This window comes from Hypomesus transpacificus, chromosome 11 (assembly GCF_021917145.1).
Source record: "Hypomesus transpacificus isolate Combined female chromosome 11, fHypTra1, whole genome shotgun sequence".
Taxonomy (NCBI): domain Eukaryota; kingdom Metazoa; phylum Chordata; class Actinopteri; order Osmeriformes; family Osmeridae; genus Hypomesus; species Hypomesus transpacificus.
The window spans coordinates 6432660-6460036 of record NC_061070.1 but is presented as its reverse complement, the minus strand read 5'-3'; positions in this window follow the sequence as shown (position 1 = coordinate 6460036).

The window sequence follows — 27377 nt, the reverse complement described above, 5'->3', positions numbered from 1 at the left end:
TCTCCACCCTAACTTTCATGGTGCGGGTGAATCCACCACGAACTTCAGCACAAGAATCGTCCGAGGTAGGATTGTTGGAGGAGTGGCGATTCTATGGAATGTAAAATACGACTCCATGGTTAAAGTTTTACGTTTAAATGTGGATTGGGCCATTGGGCTAGAGTTGAATTGTTATGGAAATTATTTTATTATTCTCAATATTTATACTCCATATGAATCTAATGATCATGTTGATGAATTTGTGAGCAGGCTTGCATTTGTTCAATCCTTCATCGAGGATAATGATTCATCGTGCATTTATGTTTTGGGTGATTATAATGCAGACCTGTCAGATAATAAGTCTCTGTTTGCTAAAAATATGTTGAGGTTCGCTAGCGACACTAACTTAATAATATCAAGTAAAATGCTCCTGCCTGACTCAAGCTAAGCTTATGTTAGTGAATCATGGAATACGACGTTGTGGCTAGATCACATTGTTTCCACTGTTGATGCTCATGCTTCATTGGAAAATATTGAGATTTGTTATGGGTTAGCCACCTCTGACCATATCCCCATTGCCATGGTATTAAATGTGGACAACGTTCCCACGCTGGTTAAGCATGAGGACAACAGCGATGTAAAGATAGAGTGGGATAAATTATCTAATGATGTTGTCCGCAAATATTGCTTCAGGTCTGATGACATTTTTACTAAAGTATATATGCCTATGAATGCCATGTGCTGCACTAATTTTAACTGTGATGACTCCTTACATGGTACAAGTTTGTGTGATATGTACAACGATATAGTTAGAGCTCTTCTTGAGGCTAGCAGGTGTCTATTCACTCATCCCAGGAAGGCCAAGAACATCAAGCCAGGATGGAATACATTTGTAGCTAGCCACCATGAAGAGGCCAATGCAGCCAATAGACCTTTTTTGAAACGTAAACAATAACAGACCAGTTTAGAACGCAAGGCCCTGAACTACATCCGGTTACCGCATCTCATACATTAGTCGCTAGCCCCTTTACCATCGAGTTAACATGACTAGCGCATATTGCCATCAATTAACTGGCTGTGAATAGCAGCGATACATCGAATAGTGTCCCCTAACCGACCCACTGGATTATTTATTTTAGACAATAATTTATCTATCTATCCCGATGTCTACCACTATTTCAAATAGTAGCTACATTAGCCTACCAAAACTATTTGGTAGAGTGCGTTTACTGTCAGTAAAGAGGTTATTGGAGCTTATAAAAGTCTGATGCCTACAACAAAACATTTTTTAAATGGGAGTCAACAAACAATGTACATTTTAAGATAGAGACAGTTAGACCAGCTATGATGCCTGCATACAAAATGCAACGGTCGGGAAGGTATGCAGCGGGCTGGCTGTATCTGTGGTTACTTGTTGAATAACTGCTGTGAAATTGTAGTAATTAATAAATGCACCGATAAATGTTCAATATGACCTGCTGTTTTTGCATCACCCACCTGTCATTTCTGAACCCAGTGTATGGTCGAGGGTTAAAAAACAAGTGGATATGAGAGTTAGCTAGGGTGACCAGACGTCCTCTTTTACCCGGACATGTCCTCTTTTCGAGACCTATAAAATGCGTCCGGCAGGGATTCCAAAATTGTCCGGGATTTAGCTTTGTCAGATATTTATGTTTCTCTGTCTTTCACAGACTAGTTATTACGCCCTTACAAGTTTTGGAAAGGGTATCTCCATAACGTTCCACCTTCTTGCGCGAGCTCTGACTGTAGAGAGAACTGTCATTGGTCAACCGCCTTCTCAATGTTGCCAGATGCACAATAATTATTCTCTTAATACGATCATTTTGAGCCTTTGGTTTCATACTTCACCATTTCCAATCTGGCAATACTGTGAGCACCTTGCCGCCTTTGTTATCATTATTGCTTCAATATAAGAGGACTGAAAAGTGTCTTTATTTTCTAATTATAATATGTAGCCATATACAAAATATGTTATTTAATTATTTAAAATTAGTTATTTGTTATCATTATTGCTTTAATATATGAAAAAGACACATTAAATACATTAAATAACCACTGAAAGCCACATAAGCACTGGACTAAATGCAAAAAAAAAGATTTGGTTTACATTTGCACTTTGCAATTTTGTTGTGTATGTGTCATTTGGATATATACCCCGATATATACCCCGTATATTTATTGTTCAGGTGTTTCCTTGCCTGTTGCGCAAATTCATTTCAGTAACCTAAGCCAGGACACATCGCCACTGATGCTAGACATGATTGGAAATTCCCTTCCATGACAAGTTATGGTACCCCAAACCACTTTTTAAAGTAGCCTACTAACCCAGATAGCAAAACTACGCTTTCAACGCAAATTTCATTGAACCAACGCCAGACTATGTTGACCCATCATCATTTTGCACCCTTATTTAATATTGAAACAACGTTGAAAAAACAACCCAAATCAACGCTATTCTAACGGTATTTCCACCAATATTAGCTACTATTGAAACGTTGAAAGATCAACTATTATTTACAGCAGCAACCATGTCATCTCGTTGTCCCGTTTTTATAGGAAATTTAAACTGGTTGACAACTTGTTCTTCCCCAATCTCGACGAACAGCCAAACACACCAATTGACATTGTTTTAAAAATCATTTTTTGGCACTGTATAGTGCTCACTTATGCTTCTAAACTAGCTGACTTCCATCAAAACAATCATTCGCGCGACTGAAACCGGAAGCTTTCAAGGGCCAAACTTGACAAATGAAAATTCTAGAATGTTCATCAAAAAGGTCTATATAAACAGACAAGAGGAGGTGAGTGCTCATTCTATGGCTGATAATTTGCTTAAGAAGAAGAATCACTAGCTTCTGGAAAGAGGTAAAAACCCTTAATAGGGCTAAAGCAGCTCTTCCATGCAGCCAAGAGTAGGTAACTGATGTAGTGACAATAGCTGACCTATGGAGGCAGCATAATGCAGAACTGTTCAATTGTATTTACATTTACATTTATGCATTTAGCAGACGCTTTTATCCAAAGCGACTTCCAAGAGAGAGCTTTACAAAAGAGCATAGGTCACTGATCACAACAATGAGGTAGTCCCAAACAAGCAGCCAAAACACGAAGCATACATTGTGAAAAACTAAACAAGTGCCAAAAGGGAAGACCCATAAGAGCATGCAGTTATACAAGTTACAAATTAAAACAATATGAACCACAAAAAAGTGCAGGACTGTACCTGTAGAAGAACAATCAATAGTGAAATATTTCACAGCGAGAACAAGACTTAACTTCGTTATAACTAATCTACAAGAGCAACAAGTCACTCAATAAGAGTCATTGTGATCTTGGAGGAAACTAACAACAGGTCTAGCCAAGCATTCCTAAGTGCCGTTGTACTCCCGGAACAAGTGCGTATTAAATATGAGCCTTATCATGTTGGCAAAATAAATGAGGAAAGTATTTGTTTTCACCCCAATGAGGTTATCAGTGCCATTGGGCAACTTGCAGGAAAGAAAGCTAGTGGCCTGGACAACATCACGGCAGAGCACCTAAAGTTAGCTGGCCCCAGGTTGGCAGTGTTATTGTCTGTGTCTGCTTTACTGGGATGGTGACTCAAGGTATATTGCCAGACTCCATGCTGTCAGTAGTTCTTGTCCCAGTTATCAAAGACAATACTGGAAAGTATTGATAACCATAGACCCATAGCACTTGCCAGTATTTTCTCAAAAGTGCTAGAAAGCTTAATCCTTGACAGAATGAGTGAATACTTAACCACCACTGACAATCAGTTTGGCGTTAAGCCCAAGCATAGTACCGACCTATGTATTTATGCTCTTAAAGAGGTAGTTGACACATATAGAAGGCAGGGCTCTACTATGCTTGTAGGGTTTATTGATGCATGCAAAGCATTTTGACCACGTCCACCACTTTAAACTGGTAATAAGCTTAAGATTAGGGGTGTGCCCAGTAGTTTAGTACGCATCCTAGCTTACTGGTACGCAAACCAGAGCATGAGAGTAAGGTGAGGGAGCATCTTATCTACCCCTTTTAAAGTTGGTAACGGGGTCCGGCAGGGCGGTATATTATCCCCAGCCCTTTTTAATATCTATATGGACGACCTTTCGATGCAGCTGGGGGGGATGCAGAACAGGTTGTATGATAGGTGATTCCCTGGTCAACCACTTTATGTATGCTGATGACCTAGCTTTACTATCCCCTAATAGCAGTGGGTTTCAACAGCTGCTTAACATCTGCTCTAATTATGGGGTTGATTTTGATGTTCAATATAATGCCAAGAAGAGCATGGTAATGGTCTGTAGAACTAAGGATGACAAGGATATTAAGTTCCCTGCCTTTCAACTTTCTAAGCAAACTCTGGGGGTGTCCAATAGTACCAACAACTTAGGGCACATTATTACAGACACTGGAGAATGATGCCGACATGTTCAGACAGAGGAGAGTGCTCTATGTCCAAGCTAACATGCTGGTTAGAAAATTCCACCACTGTACACTTGACGTTAAAATTAATTTGTTTGGAGCCTACTGCACCCCTCTCTATACAGCTCCACTCTGGGTGAATTACAAGAAAGAGAGCTTGCGTAAATTGAAAGTAGCCTATAATGACTGTCTTAGGATACTCCTGAAGAAACCCAGGAGTACTAGAGCCAGTGAGCTGTTCTGCAATGTGGGTCTAACCACCTTCATGGCCTTGTTGAGGAATCTTACTGTTAAGTTTATGAGTCGGCTGGACCGCTCTGTAAATTTTATAATTGATCTGATGACAGACCCTGGCCGCAGCTCTGTCAAGTACACCTCTAAGATCTGGGAACACTGGCATGAGTGCCTTTTTTAGCCTTTCTTTCCTTGCATTTTGCTATTTAATGAATTATTTGTATGTCTTTCTACCATGTGGGCCTTGAGCCTGTAATAAAGTTTATATATATAAGCGTGATGGACGACATCCTTATAGTTGCCCCCACTGTACAGGAACATGCGTAGAGTTGTTGAGAGAGCTACAAGCTACAAACTTCAGCAAATGCCACATACGCCAGCCATCCGTGCCATATGTGGGACACCTGATAACAGCTAATGGTCTGAGACCTGACCCAGCAAAAGTGGAAGCTGTACCAGACATGCCACCACCGGTGGATAAAGAAGGTGTCCATCGCTTCCTGGGTTTTGTCACTTACCTGTCGAAGTTCATACCTAACCTCAGTGAAGTAGATACGCCACTGCGCCAGCTCTTCAAGAGAGATGTAGAGTTTGCTTGGCACCCAGCTCAGCAGCAAGCATTTGACGAGCTGAGAGAGTTGTGCACACATCCTCCAGTGCTTAAGTATTTTTATCCAGCAAAGCCTGTTGTGATATTCTCTGATGCCAGCAGCAGCGGAATAGGAGCAGTCCTGCTGCAGGATGACCAGCCCATTGCCTTTTCCTCAAGATCACTCACTGACGCAGAAATGTGCTATGCGCAAATTGAGAAGGAGACACTCTCCATTGTCCATTTCTGCACCAAGTTCCACAACTACATATTTGGAACACATGTCACAGTATATAACGATCACAAACTTCTCAGAAGACATCTTCAAAAAATCCCTGTTGTCCACAACAATGCGGATCCAGAGAATGTGTCTTCACTTGCAGTGGTATGATCTAACTGTGAAGTATAGAAGAGGAAAAGACATGGAGCTCCCAGACACACTGTCCAGAGCACAGTTATCCAAGAGCACACCAGAAATTAGTGGTTTAGAGTAGGGGTGGAACGGTACATGTATTCGTACCGAACCATACGGTACGGGCGTCACGGTTCGGTTCGTGAAATTGCACGGAGAATACATGGTATAAAAATTAATAAAACTTGCGTGCAAATTAATTAATGTAATGCGGAACTACTGTAAGATATTTGTGTTCTTTAGGGACAATCTGTAGCCCCGCCTTAGCTCTGAAACTGATTGGCGCCGCCACCTGTGTAGCCGAGCTGTGCCTGAGTGAGTCAGAGATAGCTAGCAGCAGCAGCAGCACTGAAGACGTAGCCTATGCAACGCTAGTGCTAAATATGAATGTTCGTAGTGTAAGTATAGCGAAAAATAGCCGAAACTTTCCTAGACTTTTAGCTGCGGTACTAATGCTGAGGGCTCGCTGATTTTGCGGTCTTACTAGAACGTGCATTTAGTCTAGCAGACGCTTTTATCCAGAGCGTAGTATCTATGAGTTGTTGCTAACGTGTGCTGATGTTGTACACACCCAATAAATTCCAAATTTCCAGGCCTCTCTAGTTTCTACTCTGCCACGACCTTCTGTAGCTTCTCAGCTAGGTCAGTGCTTGTGTACTGCTCATACAGGGGCCGTGTTTGTAGAACTGACACTTTCATTTCCCATTCAGTCAATAAAATGAGCAGTCACCGTGAGGTAGCTTTCGGTAGCACGAGAAGTCCAACCATCAGTCGTTAGTGAAACGGAGGGTGCAGCTGACAACTCGCGCTCCATCAACGTCTGTGTTTTGTTGTATATGTAAGGGACCAGGGCCGGCGTTGTTGCTACTGTATCCCTGCCTGTGTTTGCGCTGTTGCTCAGCTAGTAGGCTATCGTGTTGTGGTGTAGGAGGACTGATCGACAAATGCATCATACATTTAGCTAAGACTTGCATGTACAGTAGTTAGTCTGGAGCCCTGCTTCTGCATTTTTGTTTTGCTTTTCCCCCCATTGTACCGAACTCGTACCGAACCGTGACGTCATCACAACAATAGAATATTTAAAGGGACCGTGATCCTGGAACATTCATATTTACGTGTATAACACATTACTAAATAACTGCATGAAACAACAGTGTGTAGAACCACACTATGAACAAAGGTGAATTATTAAGTCACATTCACTACACACGTCCCCCCAGAATTCACCATAAAAGAAAATAAATCATCGGCGAGGTGGTCGTATTAACCGGTCAGAACGGCTATGTTGTACAGGGGATCGAGGAGACAGTACCGTGGCAGATGTATCACCATGACACGGGCGTGGGGCATGGAGTGTGGGAGTTTTGGGGGGAAGGGGAGCAGGGGGTGGGTGCAGAGCTGGAGGACGCCCGCGTCGTGGGGGCTGGGCCAAGTCAATGGGCCTAGCAACGTCCAAATGAGCTGGTTTGAGGCGGTCAATGGAGAGTCGCTCCGGTTTACCACCCATGTCCACCACAAAATGTTTGTCTCCCGTCTCCAAAACACGGAATGGGCCCTCGTAGGGTGGGCGTAGCGGTCCCCTGTGAGCGTCGTGGCGAATAAAGACGTATTCAGCTGTCTGAAGAAGGATGTGCGACTGAGGGAGGCCGTGACGGGAAGTAGGGACAGGTGCGAAAAGCCTCGCATTGTCCAGTAGTGAGGCCCGCTGGAGAGTCGCAGACCAGGGGACGGTGGAAGCAGGAACAAAATCCCCTGGAACCCACAGCGGCTGCCCATAGATAAGCTCCGCGGATGAGGACTGTAAGTCTTCTTTCTGTGCAGTCCGGATGCCAAGCATCACCCACGGGAGCTTGTCGACTCAGTTGCTGTCTTTGAGGCCGGCACGAAGAGAAGCCTTCATCGACCTGTGAAATCGCTCACAGAGTCCGTTAGCCTGCGGGTGGTATGCAGTCGTGCGGTGGAGTTTCACTCCGAGGCTCTGGGCCACCGCATTCCACAGCTCAGACGTGAACTGCGCGCCCCGGTCAGAGGATATGTCTGAAGGGGTGCCGAAACGGGCAACCCAGGTGCCGATAAATGCTCGTGTTATCTCGACAGATGCCAACAATGTCAGTGGCACAGCCTTGGGCCAGCGGGTGGTCCTGTCAACCATGGTCAACAGGTAGGTGAAACCATGAGAGGAGGGCAGAGGGCCAACCAGATCCACGTTAACATGTTCAAACCGCCTCTCTGGCACCGGGAACAACTCTAACGGGGCTTTCGTGTGGCGGTGTACTTTGGCCCGTTGGCACTCAAGACAAGTGGTAGCCCAGTCTCTTACGTCCTTTAAGAGGCCGTGCCAAACAAACTTCGCCGCCACCAGCCACTGTGACGCTTTCGAACCAGAGTGGGAGAGACCATGGATGGCATCAAAAACGCGTCGTCTCCACCCCGTGGGGACAATCGGCCGAGGACTGCCTGTGGAGACGTCACACATGAGCGTGGTGTCGGCTTCACCAAAAACCACATCCTCTATTTTCAAGCCTGTAGTCGAGGTCCTCAGGGCGTGCACGTCTGGGTCTGTGGTCTGATCCGCTGCCATGCGGCTGTAATCCAGACCAAGATGGACTGTCCCTGCCACAGCCCATGACAGGCAGTCCGCCACCTGTTTGTCCTTTCCGGCTACGTGCTGTAAATCCGTGGTGAACTCGGAAATGTAGGACAGATGACGTTGCTGGCGGGCGACCACGGCTCGGCCACCTTGGCCATGGCGAAAACCAGCGGCTTGTGGTTGATTAAGGCGGTGAAGTGTCGACCTTCCAGAAGGAAACAAAATTGTCTGATGGCGAGGTAGAGACCCAGCAGCTCCCGGTCGAAAGTGCTGTACTTACGCTCGTTAGCGCGCAGCTGGCGGCTGAAGAAAGCAAGCGGCTGCCAGGCCCCGCCTACCCACTGCTCGTAGACGGCACCGACAGCGTAGTCCGAGGCGTCCGAGGTGATGGCGATGGAGGCTGTGGCTGAAGAATGTGCCAGCATGGTGGCCTGCGCCAGGGCCACCTTAGTGTCAGCAAAAGCCTTGTCCCTACCCTCAGTCCAGTCCAGTCCACAGAATGCGTGGCCTTGCCTTTCAAGGCCTCGTGCAAGGGCTGCATGAGCTGAGCGGCTCGAGAGATGAAACGGTGGTAAAAGTTCACCATGCCGAGGAACTCCTGCAGGGCTTTCACGGTGAGTGGCCGTGGAAACCACCCTCCACCTTTGATGGGAGAGGGACTGCACCGTCCTTGATGACTCTGTGTCCCAGGAAGTCAATGGTGGAGAGACCAAACTGGCACTTGGCAGGGTTGACAATCAGGCCATGTTCGTTGAGCCGCTCGAAAAGCGTTCGGAGGTGCGACAGGTGCTGGGATTTGGACGTGCTCGCTACCAGAATGTCGTCCAAATACACAAAAAGAAAAGGCAGGTCACGTAAAACAGAGTCCATGAGGCGCTGAAATGATTGGGCTGAGTTTTTAAGGCCGAACGGCATCCTTAAGAACTCAAAAAGACCAAACGGCGTGATCACTGCTGTTTTTGGAATGTCCAGAGAGTGCATGGGCACCTGATTTTAGAAGTTTTAGTGTTAGGGTTAGTATAGTCGTTTATTTATTGCTATCTGTATATTCAGGAAGTTCACTTATCTAAGCTCAGCATAGATGTAAATTTGTTCTGTGTACTTATATGTTATGTTATGTCAGGTGCTTGCGTTGTCTTGTCTTAAGAATTTCAGTGCCCAGTCTAACCTTGTGTTGTTCTGTGCATCTGACAAATAAAAGACTTGAACTTGAACTTGATGATAGCCCCGGACGAGGTCTACCTTAGAAAAAATTACCATACTGGCCAGGTGTGCTGAAATGTTGTATGTTCGGGACTGGGTATCGGTCAGGTGTCGTTGCCTCATTTAGCCACCGGTAGTCGCCACATGGGCGCCAGCCGCCACCAGGCTTGGGGACGATGTGCATGGGTGACGCCCACGGGCTGTCGGATCGGCGGATTATGCCCAGGCGTTCCATGTTAGAAAACTCAGCCTTAGCAACAGTAAGCTTGGTCGGGTTGAGGCACCGAGCACAGGCGTAGACGGGTGGACCAGTAGTGGCGATATGGTGCTCCACACCATGCTTCACAGCAGACGCAGAGAAAGTGGGCTGAGTGAGTGCTGGAAAACCAGCCAGTAGACGGTGGAAGTCATCTGATGGGGAGAGCATGCTGGACAGTCGTATGGAGTCAGCCCCGCTGAGCGTGCACGTATAAGAGCAGAACGTGACAGGGTCGATCAAACGGCGGTTCTTAACATCCACCAACAGTCCATGCGCACACAAAAAATCTGCGCCAAGGAGGGGAATGGCGACTTTTGCCGTGACAAAATCCCAGCCAAACCGATGCCCTCCGAAACACAACTCAATGTACCTTATTCCATATGTGCGGATGGGGGTCCCATTTGCAGCTTCCATCGGGGGGCCATGGCTGTCGGTTACCATCGAAACGTCGTCCGGAGATGCTGTCACGGATAAAAAGCAGCCTGCCTACGCGGCCGACACTCATGGCCACTAATGAGCGCCGGCCCTGGCGTTTCCCAACCCGCTGAAACTGCATGGCGAGTGGCATTTAAGAGCCTTCGGTCCAAACTTCTCGTGATAGAAGCACAAGCCTGAAGAAGACTGCTGATGACCTGAAGACTGCTGCCGACGAGAAGAGGTTGCTGCAACCAGTGTGGAATCCTCCATTGGAAGCGACATGCGTGGGAGGAGACGCGGCCATGACACAGTGCCCTTGGCTTGCCAGGAAAAATTTAGCAGCCTCTTCAGACAGTTGTCGACAGTCATTGATTGTGATGTTGGCCAACGCAGCTCTGACTTGGGAAGGCAGCTGACGCAGGAAAAGTTGAATGAACAGAAAATCGGGTCTGTGCTCACCCAGGAGATCCAGCATACGGTCCATGAGCTCAGACGGTTTGCTATCACCCAGTCCTTGGAGGGAGAAAAGCCTGCTAGCTCTCTCAGCGTCGGACAGTTCGAAGGTCTTCAACAGGTGGGCTTTGAGCGCTGCATATTTCTCCGTAGCTGGAGGATGTTTAAGGAGACTCACCACTCTGTTGAGTTACCGAGAGCTGACACAACGTAGTAGTACCGTGTTGAATCAGTGGTTATCTCCCACGACGCGAACTGCGCTTCAGTCTGGACAAACCATGCCGACGCTGATGATTCCCAGAATTCGGGGAGTTTGAGGGTGACAGCGTTCGCGGTCATGGTTGAGTCAAGTTTGCGAATACGTCAAGCAAACGAACGTCGGGGTCACCAGTGTGGAAGTTGCATTTAGAAGCAAAAGGCAATTCCTCAAGTTGAGAACACAAGTGTGTGTCTCGTTTATTTTTACATGCAGAAACGAATAAATGACAAGATGGCATCGCCCTGTGATCTAACAAGCATGGGGCTCGACGTCATCACAACAATAGAATATTTAAAGGGACCGTGATCCCGGAACATTAATATTTACGTGTATAACACATTACTTAAATAACTGCATGAAACAACAGTGTGTAGAACCACACTATGAACAAGGGTGAATTATGAAGTCACATTCACTACAAAGTACTATTTTAATAATGAATACAATATTTTGCTGTATAATACACAATTAGCTGGTCAATACATTGCACTCATCAAAACACTAAATGAAAAACGTTTTTTAAACCCATGAAAAAGTACGCTTCCTGTGATTGCTTCGAATGGTGTTCACACCAGAAATTAACCACTCCAGAGTTCACTTGAAACCACCCTTTTGGCTTGGTTTCTCTGTCATCCCCAGCCTGAGAGGTCAGACTGAAACAATTAGCTGATTCTCAGTTTTTTCTCTTGCTCACTTTCATTGTCTCTCCCACTTTAGAATATCTGGTCTGAAAGTTTCCTTCCTCCTCCCTCTCCCCCTTAGAGGCTTACAGCCCCATCCCAGACAAAAATGATACAGGCTGATAGTTATGAATGCTCCTCTGAATGCAAATCAAAGTTAATGGGATGAAAATTAAGTGCAAATAAGAGACAATTATAACGATTTATGGAGGGGTATGTCTCTGGGTGACACTGAGCAGGGTGACCATAGTTACCAAATTCAGAGACATGTCTGTCTCTAACTAGCGCACCATCGGTAAGCCTATCGCCGATAGACAAATACAATTCTTGTATGATGTCCATGTTAGTGCATCTGTGCAGGACTTGGTGCAGACTATATATACTTCCAGGAAACAGACATCAGAAGAAAACCTTTTATTGTCTCTCTCCTTTTCTTTGTCCCTTTCTCTCTCACTTTGTCTTTCTTCCTCAGTTTTTATCTCCAATCCCAGTAAACACTGGACCAGGCTAATGTTGTAAGACTTGTTGAAACCATCCAGGCAAAGCATGCTCTTACTTGCTGGTACACACCAGGAGGTTATTAGGATTTCTTTTCTACATACATCACATTAGCCCCTACACCTCAGGAGAAATAAACCAGCACTGTCATAGTTGATGTGTATGAGGGGAAGGTGGGGGATGTTCAGGTCACAATTCTCCATCTACTTACAAGTTTCTATAGTAAATCCTTTAATTCTTAAACAAATTGTCTGTCAGTCTCTAAATCGGTGATATATTTCCAGGGAGGGATGCATCCTGGTTATAAAGCAGCCTATGAATTCAGGTAATAAAATCACGTCCATTGTTTTTCAACCAAGGGGGAAAGATGATCCTGAAGAATCACATCTGACTCATAGACAGACAAGAAGACAGTGTCACCCTTCAGTGTAAGGTGGCCTGGCGTATATTCTCGGCATCACGTCCTCCTCCATATTCCCATTTTGGGGTTGATCTTAAGTCCAATGAACTGATAACCTTATATAAACATCACGTCAGCTATGAATTTGAATTTGTGGACACCTCCAAGGAGTCCAGATGGTGGGTTTAGTGTTCCCATTGATTGTACAGCTCGGAACTAATCTGATAAACTAGCCTTTTTGTCAGGGGTCTGTAAAGGAAGTTTTTCAATGACATCGGATTGATACAAATTATTCATTTGAGTATTACAGCATGAAAGCCAGAGTGGCTTTAAGGTCATCCGTCATCATTCTGCTGGACCTTTCTGCAGAATTTGATACGGTTAACCATCATATCCTACTCGCCCAACTTTCTGCGATTGGCATCACTGGCACTGCACTTCAGTGGATCTCATCCTACTTGTCGGGAAGGTCCTACCAGGTCTCCTGGGGAGGCAACGTGTCAGGCCAGTTCTCCACTGGTGTCCCACAGGGCTCTGTCCTTGGACCCCTCGTCTCCTCCCTGTACACCACCTCACTTGGACCAAGTCCCATGGCTTCTCCTACCACTGCTACACTGACGACAGGCAGCTGTACCTGTCGCTCCCCCCGACTGATCCGGGGATCACAGCTAGGATCGAGGCCTGCCTCACAGACATCTCCGTCTGGATGACCAAGCACCACCTCCAGCTGAACCTCGCCAAAACAGAACTTATCATCCCGGCCAAACCTTCCATCTCCCACAATCTCTCAATCACCCTGGTATCTGCGACGGTGACCCCTTCATCCCCTGCCAGGAACCTCGGGGTTACCATGGATGACAAGCTCTCCCTCACTGCCCACATTGTTGCAGTCTCCCGGTCTTGTAGATTCACCCTCTACAACATCCGATAATCAGGAGATACCTGTCTGAGCATTCCACCCAGCTGCTAGTCCAAGCACTTGTCCTCTCCATGTTGGACTACTGCAAATCGCTGCTCGCCGGTCTCCCAACCCAAAAAAACATACCATGACAAACAATCTGAATCTTTTCCTAAAGCTCTTGGCCAAGACATCAGGCCTAAAATGGTTGTCTTCTGACTGTTCAAATTATGCAATCCAATGAGACATGAATAAGTCCAGTTATATACAGTTAGTAGCTCCATTTGAAGACCTCCAGGGTTAAGCTACTCCATAGAAAATGTAAAGAGTTTGAGATGGCAATGAAGCAGGGATTTATGAGTTATTTAAGGGAGAGACGGGTTACGTACTGGAAGTGTAGTACTGTAACGTTTAAATGTTTGTGATAATTCAAGTATACACCACCCCACACTCTCATGCTCCACCAGAACACAAACCCTTGAGATGCCAGGGCTTGGTCCATTGGGGAATATGGATATGACGTGCGGTCATCTCCATATCACTACTGTACCTCACTGTACCTCGCCACCAGGCTCCTGTATGGTCATTGACTTAGTCACTGATCTGCAAATTTGCACTATTGTACTGTACTCCACTTCGGTTAGAATAGGTAGGGTTGAAACAGGTTTTATGTGCATTTAGGGTTGGTATAGTGTACTATTTTTTGCTATCTGTAATTTAGGGAGTTTTAGTATTAGGGTTAGTATAGTCGATTATTTATTGCTATCTGTATATTTAGGAAGTTTCACTTATTTAAGCTCAGCACAGATGTAAATTATGTTCCGTGTACTTATATGTTATGTTATGCCAGGTGCTTGCGTTGTCTTGTCTTAAGAATTTCAGTGCCCAGTCTAACCATGTGTTGTTCTGTGTACCTGACAAATAAAAGACTTGAACTTGAACTTGGTGGAGTGTAAAATACAGCTTAATTAGCCTGTTTGTGAAGAAGACCAGACTGTACAGCAGGGGTGGGCAATTCATTTTCCTGAAGGGCCACATGAGAAATTGGGACTGCTGTGGTGGGCTGAATGAATAGGCCGGACGTAATTCTGCTCAATATTAATTTTATTACTTTATAAAAAAAACAGTAAATTATATGGTTTTGAGCTGCTACTGGTAATACATGTTACAATAAGTCTATGAAAATATGACAAGTGTCATTTTATTTGTTTTCCAGTCTGTCTTGGGCTTGAACAAGTGCATAGAAGTCTGGTTGAATATTTGAGGTAGATATGCGAAGGACAGCTGACAGGTGATCATCAGGCTCTGCAACTTAACTAGCAAACCATCAGCGGCCCGCGCCCACTCTGCATCAGTCAAGTTCTTGTATTTGTCCGCATGTTTAGTCCCGTAGTGACTGTAGGGACCTGTTTTCCACAAAGTAAGCACACAGCTTTGCCTTTCGAGGGATAACCAACAGCTAACTCAGGCCCTCATGTACGTACTTTTGCAAACGTAGCGGTATCACGCTGTGATACTTCAGCTTAAGTCGTATTTACCAACCCTGCAGTTCATCGGTAATCAGCGCCTTTCTCCGCCCACTATACCGTACATTGCGAGCATTTAAAAGCGTAATTGAATGGGCCTCGATCTCTCTTTCTATCGTGGATCAGCCACCAAAGTCAAAACAGCGAAAACAAAGATTTAGTGTTAACAAAGTTGATGTGCTTGTTCATGAGGTAACAGCTAATTTTAATTTTATACAAGGCCGGAATTCCACACCGACACAAAAACTGTAATATTGCATGGCTGCTTAATCTGTAAAACCTAATGATTTTGTGTTCACTCAAATGAAAAAGTGTGATCCTTGTGGCAAAAATCCTTTCAGCTCATCTTCTTGGCCTATGTCGCCGTCTGGCTTGGATTACTGTTGCCATTTCACCAGGAGTCATATGTGAGGAAACCCGCATTCTGATTTACACCTGCTTTCAAGAGGTGCAGAATTTTGGCGAAATGGAGGAACGCTTTCACGGGCCGTTTCTGTACATACCGCGGAATACATAATTAGGCGCACTTTACGCATTCCCTCCCATCTCTTTATGGGAAACTCCCACTTTGCCCTTGACCCTCCAGTGAATGCATATGAATGACACGGAAAAGCGCAATTTGCCATTTTCAGTTCCTGCGACAGGCAGTATGCCTTTTACCTCAGTGCGGCATGTTTGTAAATACCTCGCCATGTTTTTACCCGCACGTTGCGATTCCCCCCCCCTGGGGCTGCCGCCCCACCAACCACAACACGGACATATGACGTGGCGCGGTTGATGCACTTTGCCGGTAGTGCGGGGGGTTAATTAATGGATGCACTTCGGAAAATGCCGCCCCCCTCTTCATGCCGCCCTAGGCGGCTGCCTATATCGCCTATAGGAAGGACCGGCCCTGCCTGAAATGGGTGCACTTGCAGACAGACCAGTCTGTTTGCTATGTTTTGGAGGAAGAAGTAGGGTGAGTGTGTGGATTATTTTAGTCTAGGATGGTCGTCCATTGCTCACAGGTCATTATAAAAAGGAAGGAGAGGGAGATTTAAAATCGAAGATCCACCAAAAAAGGGGGGGGAAGAGAGAAGGATGTATGGGGAGAGAAACAGAGAGACCAAAACTACCCACATTCTCTAATCCCGGTATTGTCTGCTACTACCTCTGCTGCTACTGGGAGAACAGGCAGGGCACAGAACCAATGCAGCAGGATATATATATTATATTGGTAGCTCAGGAGTGGTCTCTCTTCTTCCTGTCCCTTTCTCCCCCTTGTGGCAGAGTGCCTAATTAATGCCGCAGCTTTAACGTTACAATGTCAGGAACGCGTTTGCCAATCACGTAAACATGGGAGTGTCCCTGCGCATATGAGGGTGCTCTGAATGACTGGCCAGAAAGAGAGAAATGGACACAGACGGAGCCTGGAGGAGTTATCCGGTTACCCAGTAAAGCAGGATATCCAAATCGCGACGGTTGTTCACCGACCCAAAGTGCTGGAGTCCGTGGTCCGGTGAAGTCCACCCAACGCGACACGGAGAACCAAATGGTGAACGTGAACATGAACCGCCGGAGAACCAAATGGTGGTCTATCTATGGTCTATCAGAACTGCCGACCTGCCGTTCTACCTTCCTGGGGACCAGGGCAGGTCCGTGGCGTCTAACGAGTGTCCGTGAGTGGAGACTGGAGTAACACCTTGCTCGACTACTGTGCGACTCTCAAGCCGCTCCGCCACCCCATAAACGCACCCACACACACGCACCCTTACACCCCCAGACTGTTTCACTGCATCGTTTGTTTGTTTTATTATCGGGATTTGAGTGTCGTGGATACAGGTGTTTAAGTTGTTAATGTTTTTGTTTCGACGTGGGTCCAAAGGGGGAATTATAATTGATTGATTGTGTGTTTGTTGTGTTGGAGGCTCAAAAGTGGTTCTTAATGGTGTAAGAATTAACAGGCTTGGAGTCGAGGAAGTTGATTACAAAGGCTTTCCTCTTTATTGCATAGGCTCTTGGGAACACACGCGGAACTTCTCTAGCCAGAGAAGTCCGACATGTAATCAATAGACAAGTACTTTTATACAGCCCTACCCACGTCACACAAATATCTTGGCATCATTCAGACAACACATACTTGTTCAAGATAAACAGATGTATCCGCTCTATTTGTTGGGTTCCTATGATACCAGGGTCGTTCTAACAGAGGAACACGCTATCAGGTCATCCTGACCTGGCTTCCTGATGGTAAGAACATTCTAGCGGGAGGGGTGAGTGAACCACAAAGTAGTTCTTGTCCCATAACTGAATATGGGACAACAACAGTGTCTCAACTTTAAACTATTTCCTTACTAGGGGCGGTTTCCCAGCCTTAGCTGACCTCTGTCCTGGGCTACTCCCTGCACGTACCACCTCACCCTACATAGGCCCAAAAAAGACCCCAACATACCCCCCTTATGTGAACCAATCGTTTACATACTACGTCAACAATCTATTTTTGGGTAACTTTTAAAACATTTAAACATTGAAAAAAAAAAACCTTCCAGAAGAAACAATTTCTTCTAATTTTTGACTTATGGGTGAGTATATGGTTAAGTAATAAGCTAGTGTTTGTCTGTAATGGAGCTGTCCAGATTGATGTTGTGTAAACAAGGTGCCCATTCTTAAGGAAACCTTGGTTCAGTCTACTCATGTGGTTGTAAGCCTGCAATATGTGTGAGTATATAACCTTCCTTCTGGCGTGATAAGTACTCCCGATCCTCAAACACAATTTCGCAAAAACACGATGGTATACGATCAAACATTAAGTCCACATATAAAGTTTACAACAACATATGCAGTGCCCAAATATCTGTTCAGAATTGCCTTTGTTCCTCTGTATTATTAGATCCTGGAGTAAAACTCCCCCTGGCTTGCTAGGCCATGTTCTTTTTGGGGAGAAACCATGGATGATTCAACATAAATGGGTTTGGGAGGGCAGTCCTCATCAAACCTACACTGATTAATACACAGATCACTGAGTCACATATACATCACTCAATTATACATAATAAAACAGAAATTAAACTAATAAAACAAACAAAATTATGTGCTTGGTATACTCATTGAGTGATGTTCCACGACCTCGAAGCGACTCGATTGATTTGGCAACGACTGGTGTGGCCTGGTTTGGAACATCATTCAGCCACTTTGACCCTCCGCTCCCTGACCGCCCTTGCTCCACGCTGGGACAGAGTACAAGTCCGGGGCAGAAAGCCTGTTTTTAAGAGGAAAAAGAGTATGTGAGTCATCCGACTCCTGCTTCTTAGCTACAATGGGGAAGGCATAGTGGGTTTTGACACGAGACCGGAAAATGGGTATGCAACAGCAGATAATCAATACAATGGCCAATAAGGTTAGCAGCACAGCTATCCCTATCCTTACCCAGCTAAACCCCCAATCTCCCAAGCTCTGTCTCATCATCTCAAACCATTCAGTTTTGTGTCCAGCATTATCCTTCACCTCCGGTCTCAGTGCTTTTAAATCAGTCATGGCTTGTGCAAATCTTCCTGTAGGTGCAGTGTTGTTCGGTATGAACGTGCAACATACCTGTCCAATCAGAGTGCAAACCCCCCCACGCTCTGCCAGCAGCCAGTCCAATACCTGTCGATTCTGCCAGGTAATTGCTGATGTTGATGACAGCTGCTGGCCCAGGAAGGTGAGAGCTTCGTCTGTATAGTTAATGAAGCGCTGCTGATTATAGTACAGGTAATTGATCCATCAGTGTTCTTATTTACCGTTATCCAGGGTAAGATGGACTCAAACCCTGACGCCACCTCATTTCTAGCTTTAAAGTCATTGGGCACCCCCCTTGGCTGACCTATGGCATCGATTGTTACATCAGACGTGAAAGCCCGCCTCTTGCGAGGAGTCTCCTCAAGTTTCTCAGTGGTCAGTGGTCAGTCTTTGGTTTAGTTTGAAGTGGATCACCTGGGTGACTGCTTGTGCTCTTGCACACTGCAATGAACTCTGCTTTGCTCCCCCCTTCTCCTAAAACATCTCGTGTCAGCCCACTTACCTCTCCCTCACCGAGCAGTTTGCTCGGGAAGGGGATTCTGCGGTGTGGGTGTGGGGTCTATGGGGTCTGCCAGGATCGTCCCCTGCTCGCTCAGCTGCACGTCTTTTAGCGGCTGCACGAGTGGGGCTGTTGGAGGTCTCTGGTGCTGGCCCTCTTTGGTGAACCTTCCCTGGCTCGACCCCTGGATCTGGATCTGGTTTTACCTTCTCCTGGAATTAGATACAGTCCAGGAACAGGATACTTCTGTGGTCAGGGGAGAGTCTTATTGACTCTGTCATCATAATGGAGGTGAGTTTTATAGAAACCGGGACAGAGAGATGGATATATAGCCATAACAGCTTCAAACTTAGTGTGTTTAGTTTAGTCATAGCTTTTGTGAAACTCCATCAGAAACAATGTGGATGTAGGCATACATCACCAAACCCTATTTTCCTCTGTTACTCGCCAGTTGTTCTCCATGCAAGGGCAGTGGACTCTGGGAGGTGTTAACTCAGAGCCAACAAACATCGTTAATGTCATCAATAAACCCTGGTTCTATCAACCTAAACCACCTAGGCATTTGTTAACAATTACTTTAGTTTCACATTTCAAATTACAATATTGCTGTTGCATCCACCTCATTTGTCCCCGTTTCACTCACCCCCCTTCTTCCCAGTTGGAACGCAACCAGGAAGGGATTGTTGTTATTCGGCGGTTGAGTTTCATTTTCTGATCCCTCAACAGGGAGCAGGGGTTGAGTGACTGTTCGCCGTTGTCCAGGGTGGCTTGGTAACTTCGAGCCCTGGATTTGGTCCTTGGTCTTAAGCACAACCTTGACTTCTGAGGCACGAGCAGGAAGCTCTCAATCCTCAGTCTCAGGCCCAGTTGGAGGGCTGAGTGTTAACCAACGTCATTCGTGTGTTTTGCCTTTAGGACAGCACTGTACTGTATCAGGAAAATCAGAGTCAATAGTTGTTATAGGTGTGACCAAGTTTGATGTGGGATTTATAACGGTGCTTCCAGATGGACCACATGGTTGACCCTTCAAACTGTGTTGTGGTCATCGTTGCTCGTGACCCTGTGTTCAGGCAGTGTTTCTACACGGGGGTGTTGACTTTTCCCCCGGTCGCCTTTAGTGGAGACTCAACCACCAGGCTGGATACTGGTTGGTTTCTCCGAGGCTCGTTCTCTCCTCCTTCTCCTTCCCTACTTCCTACAAAACATCTTCAACAAAAAAGCTTCACCATAGTCTAAGGGTTAGACTATCAAAATTATAGATGTTACTACTTAGGGTGTGCTTTGCTTGTCTATCAAATAAGTTATCAATTTAAAATTGCCTCTGTCTCTGAGACCATAGTCCAAATTTTTCCTATCCCCCCTTCCCCCCATCGCATAGTTCATATCTATGCGATTCCTAAGGGATAGAAAAAATATGTTAGTCAGTGACAACCCAAATTCTTCATATTCTTTCACATATTTATAATATTTTTACCTCTTCTTTATATCTCCTGCTTTCAAGCAGAGTTTGGGGATATTTACTCAAACTTTAATAACTGTACCTGTTTTAGTCCTGTCCACCACAGTAAATCACTCAAACCACTGGGTTCCTGAAACAAAAATTGTCTAGCGACAGGGTTAGTTCAGTCTTTCCAATGGCTAATGGCTTTCAAATTGGTTCTTAACTTCACAACCATGGGTTAGGCCCATGCAGCAGGAAAAAATAGTGTTTAGCTGAATTTACAGTGGTGGATGCAGGAATTTCACTTATTTAGAGCATAACCAATCAAAGATGTTATTTATTGTTTATGCAAGCATTTCCCCATCATTCAACAAAACCTGTGTGTGTTGTGTGGATTTCTACCTGGTGTTTCATAATTATGTATGGTGTGCCGTCTCAGATGTGTTAGAGCCCTTTGGCAGCATGGCGGCGGCATTAACTCCGCTTGTGGTTGCACCCATGCGTACCTTGCTCTAGGTGGCTGCCCACGGCCCTCTTTCACTGGAACTCTAACTGGGGTGTCATTCTGTCTTCGGCCGGGGCAGGACTGCTTAAAGTGTCCATGTCCTTCACATCCCCAGCAACGCTGTTCTTTTTTACCTTGTTGCAGGGTGGGGTTTCCTCGGGACAGCATGGCCTCTGTCATTGCCCTTTGACCTCCATTCCCCCATTCGTAAGGGGGCGGCCAATCTTCCTGGCCAGTAGGTGGATCGCATGAGGCAGTTGGAAGGGGGATGGTCGAAGATTGTTTTCCTTTCTTGCATTCTTTGCGAGCTCCTTTTCCAACGTCTCTCACGAGGTCCTTCAGTCCTTTTTCAGTGAGTAGATACACCCTTGCGTCGACACCCCCATCTGGAAGCTTGTTGGGCTGCTCCTGGGGGGTCTCTCCAGTGGACATCGGACGCCTGTTAAGAGAGTCAATTGATGTACTTCCCACTCCCTGTACCTGAAGGCTCACTACTGCAGACTGGAACCCAGCTTGGACATCAGTGATGTCATCATGTGGTCTTGGGATCCTGTCAGCCTTGGCACACTGCTCGGCTTCATCCAGCAGACATCTTACGTAGAAGTATGTTGCTAAAAGTTGTTTGTGGGTCAAAACAGTTTCCAGCATTTCATTACCTGCCCCTGTTGGAATTGGCATTGCCTCTGCCCCCCTCTCAACCAAAGTCCTTCTGGGTGGGGCAGCGCTAGTACTCATCTGGAACCCATGGGGTGCTGTAGAGAGAGTCTGGTCAGGGGTTGCTCTTCCCTCCTGCATCATTGCTCTCTCTGCCATGGGTGGTAGTTGTTAGGCACAGCAGCTCGGTGATCTAAGCTCAAATACAGGTATATCATTCAACAAGTCAAAACAACCCTTGTCCTCTCTATCACCAACTATAATGAGATATGAATCAGTTTGGAGAAACTCTCAAGACTATACCCCTGTATAGTATATATGTGTTTGTGCATAGCATTTATGTGGCAGTGGCTTTGTTAAACGGGAAAATCACTCTGCACACGCAACAGAAACACAGTTCTATTTTTATTACTTCCTATATAAACACTTTGACAACGGGCTTGTGTAAACCCTTTTGTTGTGCCTGTGCCAGATTTTCGCCTCTCCGTCTGTAATGTTCAGAGAGAAGAGAATGTGAGACAACTTATATATGCATTCCTTCAAGTTTACTTTCAGATTTTTAGCTTACAGTCACTTTAAACATTTCAACCCCTTGAAACCTTTCTGGTCAGTTTCTACAAACTTTACACAGATATTTTCCTATCATAGTTTAAATTGTTGACTTCTCTTGAAATTATATACATTTACTTGGTTATTAATGTTTCCTCTTCTGTTGGTCTAAGGATATGTCACCATTACTTGATTGTATTCTGTTCAGTTCACACTGCTCCCTGCTCTGCCCCGCGCCGGGCCCGGCCCCCACCTCCTCATTCTCAGGACACACTCGTCCCAAATGAGAAAAGGTGGGGGCCGAGCGAGCCGCAAAGCAGCACAGACATAATGTTTCCTATGTCACAACTTTTACTCCTATCCTTTATATACAAACATTAAAACTCTTCAGGGTTATGACCTTGTTAACATCAATGTTAAACCTTTCCATATTTATCTTCTCAATTCCATACATTTATAGTTCTTTACCATTTCTTGTGCGTGATCAGCCATGTTTTCAGTTTAGGCTTGTCTGTTAATTTTATATGGGTAATTAGGCAGTTTTTTCTTAACCAGACTGAAAATCAGTGTGCCCACATATTCTCAACCGCACACGCACATTCATAGTCCACAATTCTACCAGGTAGAGCACTTGCTTGTTCTTTTCAAATAACTTAAGTCAGTTCACTGGCTTCCTTTCATCTTTATTCATGTCAACAGTTTTTCTTTCTACTCCTCCTTATGAGTTTTTTAAAACAACAGGGATCCAAATGCCCGGATCAGCGTCTGTAATGTTCAGAGAACAGCTGTAAGACACTTTTACCACATTTGATCTTGCTTATTGTATTTTTTTAATTACTTTAATTATTTCTCGAATTGAACATTTTTACTAATTAATTTCATAAATTTACATTCGGTAATTTCATCAATTAGTTAATTATTGTTCTAATATTCTCCTATATATTCATTCTTTTCTTCTATTGCTGATTTATGATATTCACACATTGCTCAGGGCGACGCCTTTATTTTGAAAAACCTTGCTCACCCCCTCCCCTACAACTCACTTTTCTGAAGTGAGCCTGGAACATTTGCGCAAAAGCCGCAATCTCCCATGTTTCAGACTCAACTTTGCTGATTTTGTCAGGGTTATACGTGTTAATATCAAAACAGTCAATAGATTTATTTCGTCGTTTTTTACCTGACTCCATTTCACACATGTTTTTAGCATTTTAACAGAGATTTTAGTCTTTCCTTCCTCTTGCTCCTTCAACAGCTTTTTTGAACACAGCTGCCTTAGGAACTTTCGGAATTTCGCAAGACTTTCATCTCTCGGAATAGGTCATAAAAACACAGTTTTCTTATACATTATATACATTATCTACGGATATCCATCTACTAAGTTTTTTCAGCACGTCTTAAGATGAATCATACGGATAGCTAGTCCTAACTCACTTTCGACTAAAGAAATAGCGGCCGCTACTCTCTGCTTGTCACTTGCTGTTAATAGTGTAACTTAAGACAGGACGGATATTACAATAATAATTTGTTTCTGAGGTCTGTTGAAAACGTTAGTCACGCAGATGCTCTTCGAATTGTTAACATCTTTGGCTAACATGATTTTTCCCAACAGCCTTGTTTTGAAGCGTAACACAATTACAGTCATCACACACGTTTTGATAACCATTTGTTGGTCAATTGGCGATTTGTCCAGACTTTTTGATTTTTACCGTTGCTAGATTCAAAAAGTCCTAAAAAGTTATGCCCTCAGTTTACTCGAACATTGTTTAAAGAGGCCCATATCATATCCTTGTACCTAAACATCGAGTTATAATAGAGATCGCCGGATAAATCTTTGCCCGAGTTTACAGGGTACGACAGTAGAAAAGCTTTTAGCAAGGAACATTTAACATTCAATCTTCCTTTCATTCAGGGAAACATACATCCTAGCAATTCAAAAGCATTTGTAACCAATCCTCTCCTCCATAGCCTTTTCACTTTATCTAGTTCAAGATTTGTATCTACATTTACATTTAGCAGACGCTCTTATCCAGAGCGACTTACATTAAGTACAGGGACATTCTCCCCTAGGCAAGTAGGGTGAAGTGCCTTGCCCAAGGACACAACGTCATGTGCACCGACCGGCATTCATAAGGTTTCACAGGTTTTTTTCATTGCCTACCTTATCCAAATGTAGATGTGGCAAATCACGTCGGCGTCATCAATTGTTGGAGGCTCAAAAGTGGTTCTTAATGGTGTAAGAATTAACAGGCTTGGAGTCGAGGAAGTTGATTACAAAGGCTTTCCTCTTTATTGCATAGGCTCTTGGGAACACACGCGGAACTTCTCTAGCTAGAGACGTCCGACATGTAATCAATAGACAAGTACTTTTATACAGCCCTACCCACGTCACACAAATATCTTGGCATCATTCAGACAACACATACTTGTTCAAGATAAACAGATGTATCCGCTCTATTTGTTGGGTTCCTATGATACCAGGGTCGTTCTAACAGGGGAACACGCTATCAGGTCATCCTGACCTGGCTTCTTGATGGTAAGAACATTCTAGCGGGAGGGGTGAGTGAACCACAAAGTAGTTCTTGTCCCATAACTGAATATGGGACAACAACAATGTCTCAACTTTAAACTATTTCCTTACTAGGGGCTGTTTCCCAGCCTTAGCTGACCTCTGTCCTGGGCTACTCCCTGCACGTACCACCTCACCCTACATAGGCCCAAAAAAGACCCCAACAGTTGTTTAGTAAAGAGTACCACGTACATTTGCATTGAGTTTCTGAGGCCCCGTTTACACGGAAGAAAAACGCATATATTTTCATGTGGTTTGGCCTTTCATTTACACGAAAACGGAGGTTTTATCACGGAAAACGATCATTTCTAAAAACTCCGGCCAAAGTGGAGATTTCTGAAAACTCAGTTTTTGTGTTTGCGTGTGCACTAGCTTAAACAGAGTTTTGGGTTCTCAAAGCTCACAGTATGGGACTAAAAAAGCATCACGTCATGAGAGCGTCCGGTTTATAGTAACACGTGCGTTCGACTTCATGCAGCGCCGGCGTCGCCTGCAGCCCGGCTGACTTGAAGCAGCCAATGGCTTTCTCAGCTTCAACGCAGCCGGCTGTCGGCACCGCTGGTGGTGCATGAAGTCGAACACAACTAGCATAAGGGTCATTTATTTGTGAATTGCGTTACATTTCTGAATCACAAAATACATTTGTGCATCGCATTTGTGAATCATTCAAACAAATGAACCTCGCGCCTGAAAGGTAAAGGAAGTCGGTCGTGTTATTCGTAGTTGTTGATTTTGAAAATTGTGATTACTGTCATTGCAGTGTAATTGTTATTACACTGCCGCCTACAGGTTTGGCATAGTTATGATGGCGCTCGGGGGCGTATATGCGGGTTCATGTAAACAGAAACATTTTTGAAAACGTACTTGTGTGTACAATGTTATTTTAGAAAACGGAGGGGCAGAAATGTTTCTGTAAATACCCAGCCATGTGTAAACGTGGCCTGAGCTGTTCTCCTTATTTACATTCCATTCGTTTTATTTTCCTTAATTGCTGACGGCGGTAACACACCCATAGTTAATTGGCAGGATTCCGGGCCTGCCTGGCGCCCGAACATTCACTACCTGGGGTTGCCACCGTTACAGAGTGGCGCCCAAACAGGGACTTGAACATTTGGAGATTTGGTTGCTGACCTTTACGGACTCTGAACTGTGAAACTGTTTGAACCCTTTACAGGGTTCACAAAAAAATATAAATATATATTACAAGACAGAAAGGGACGTTCATTGTATGTATATATTTTGTGCTATACGTGTTTTTTGTACAGTGGTGCATTATCGCCTTGCAGTGCTCTGTGTGTGAAAGTACTGTGTTTTTTTTTTAAAAGCTCTTCTTGCTGTGTTGCTGTGCTGATTTATGTTATCAAGTACAATGTTGGTTGTTTATACTCCTCATCATGTCTGTGGAAGATCAGGCAGGGTCACATTTAGTGTGTACCCCACAAAGCATGTTTCACATGACACAGTACAATCCCCTTCATGATAGCACCCGCCTTCCCAACCCCTTGATCTCCAAGGCCTCTAATGATGCAGAGGTAGAGCTGTCCCCTTCCACATCCTTTAGGCTGCAACTACAGACTTCACGGGCTCGTCCAGGTCCAGATCCCCCAGTGGAGGCTGCACACCCACCACCATACCTGGCAAGTACTGAGGACATGTCACTGGCAACTCCAACTTCCGCCTCTGGATCAGACATCTCATCTCAGCGTGAATTGCCGGCTGTCCTACCTACACCGGGGAGGACGGTTCTACAGTCTTTGGACCAACTGAACCCCTCACCTACAGGCCCGCCTGGGAACCTGGATGAGCAGACCCTCAGTGCTCTTACTACAGAAATGTCACAGAGTCGTTTCCATATAGAGGCCAGACTCAAGTCTTTTGCAGTTAGAACAGGAGAAGAAATTAGGAACCTAAACACAGTTGTAACAGACAGCAAAGTTGAACTTACAAATAAAATGGAGAAAATGTTAAAAGGAATGAAAACATTAGTTGTGGAAGAAACGAAGGAACAGAACACAACACAACTTGGGGTCCTTTGCTTTATGATGGAGCAATTACAACAGGAAGTCCAGCAGGATCTCCGTAACCACCAGGGGACTGTTGCTGTCGACCATGGAAATCTGTCACAAAAGATGGATCACTGTATCAGGATGATGGAGAAGATAGGTACTTCTCTGGGAAGTTTGGAGGCCCACGTATCACAAGCACTAACTCACTACTTTCTCGCGTGAGACCTTTTTTCACTCATACCTTGCCTTTGTCTGCACAGTCGTCAGTACCCCTGCCTCAGTCTGGTATGATGAAAACTGATCTGACACATCTGAGGTTATCTTTTCCTACCTATGGCAGGTCAAATGATGATCCTGATCCTGTCTTGTATTTGGCCAAATGCCGCGATTTTCTTGCTGTTCGCCCTCTTTCAGATCCTGAAATTCTTGCTGCTTTTAGGACAGTTCTTCATGGCACCGCCCGTGGTTGGTTGGAAATTGCCATGAATGATGTTGTGACCTGGGCAGGTTTTGAGAAAAGGTTCCTTTCTGCTTTCTTGTCTGACGACTACCAGGAGGAACTCACAGAACGAGTAAGGAGCCGTAAACAGGGAGAGGGTGAATCCATTCGAGGCTTTGCTTTTTCTTATCGTGCTCTTTGCAAGCACTGGAAGCCCGAGATCACCGAGATGGACGTTGTGAGGATGATCTTGAAAAATATCAAACCCCAGCTTGCTAGTTACCTCCGAGGTCGGGCTCAGTCTGTGGAGGAACTGGTGAAACTTGGACACCAGTTGG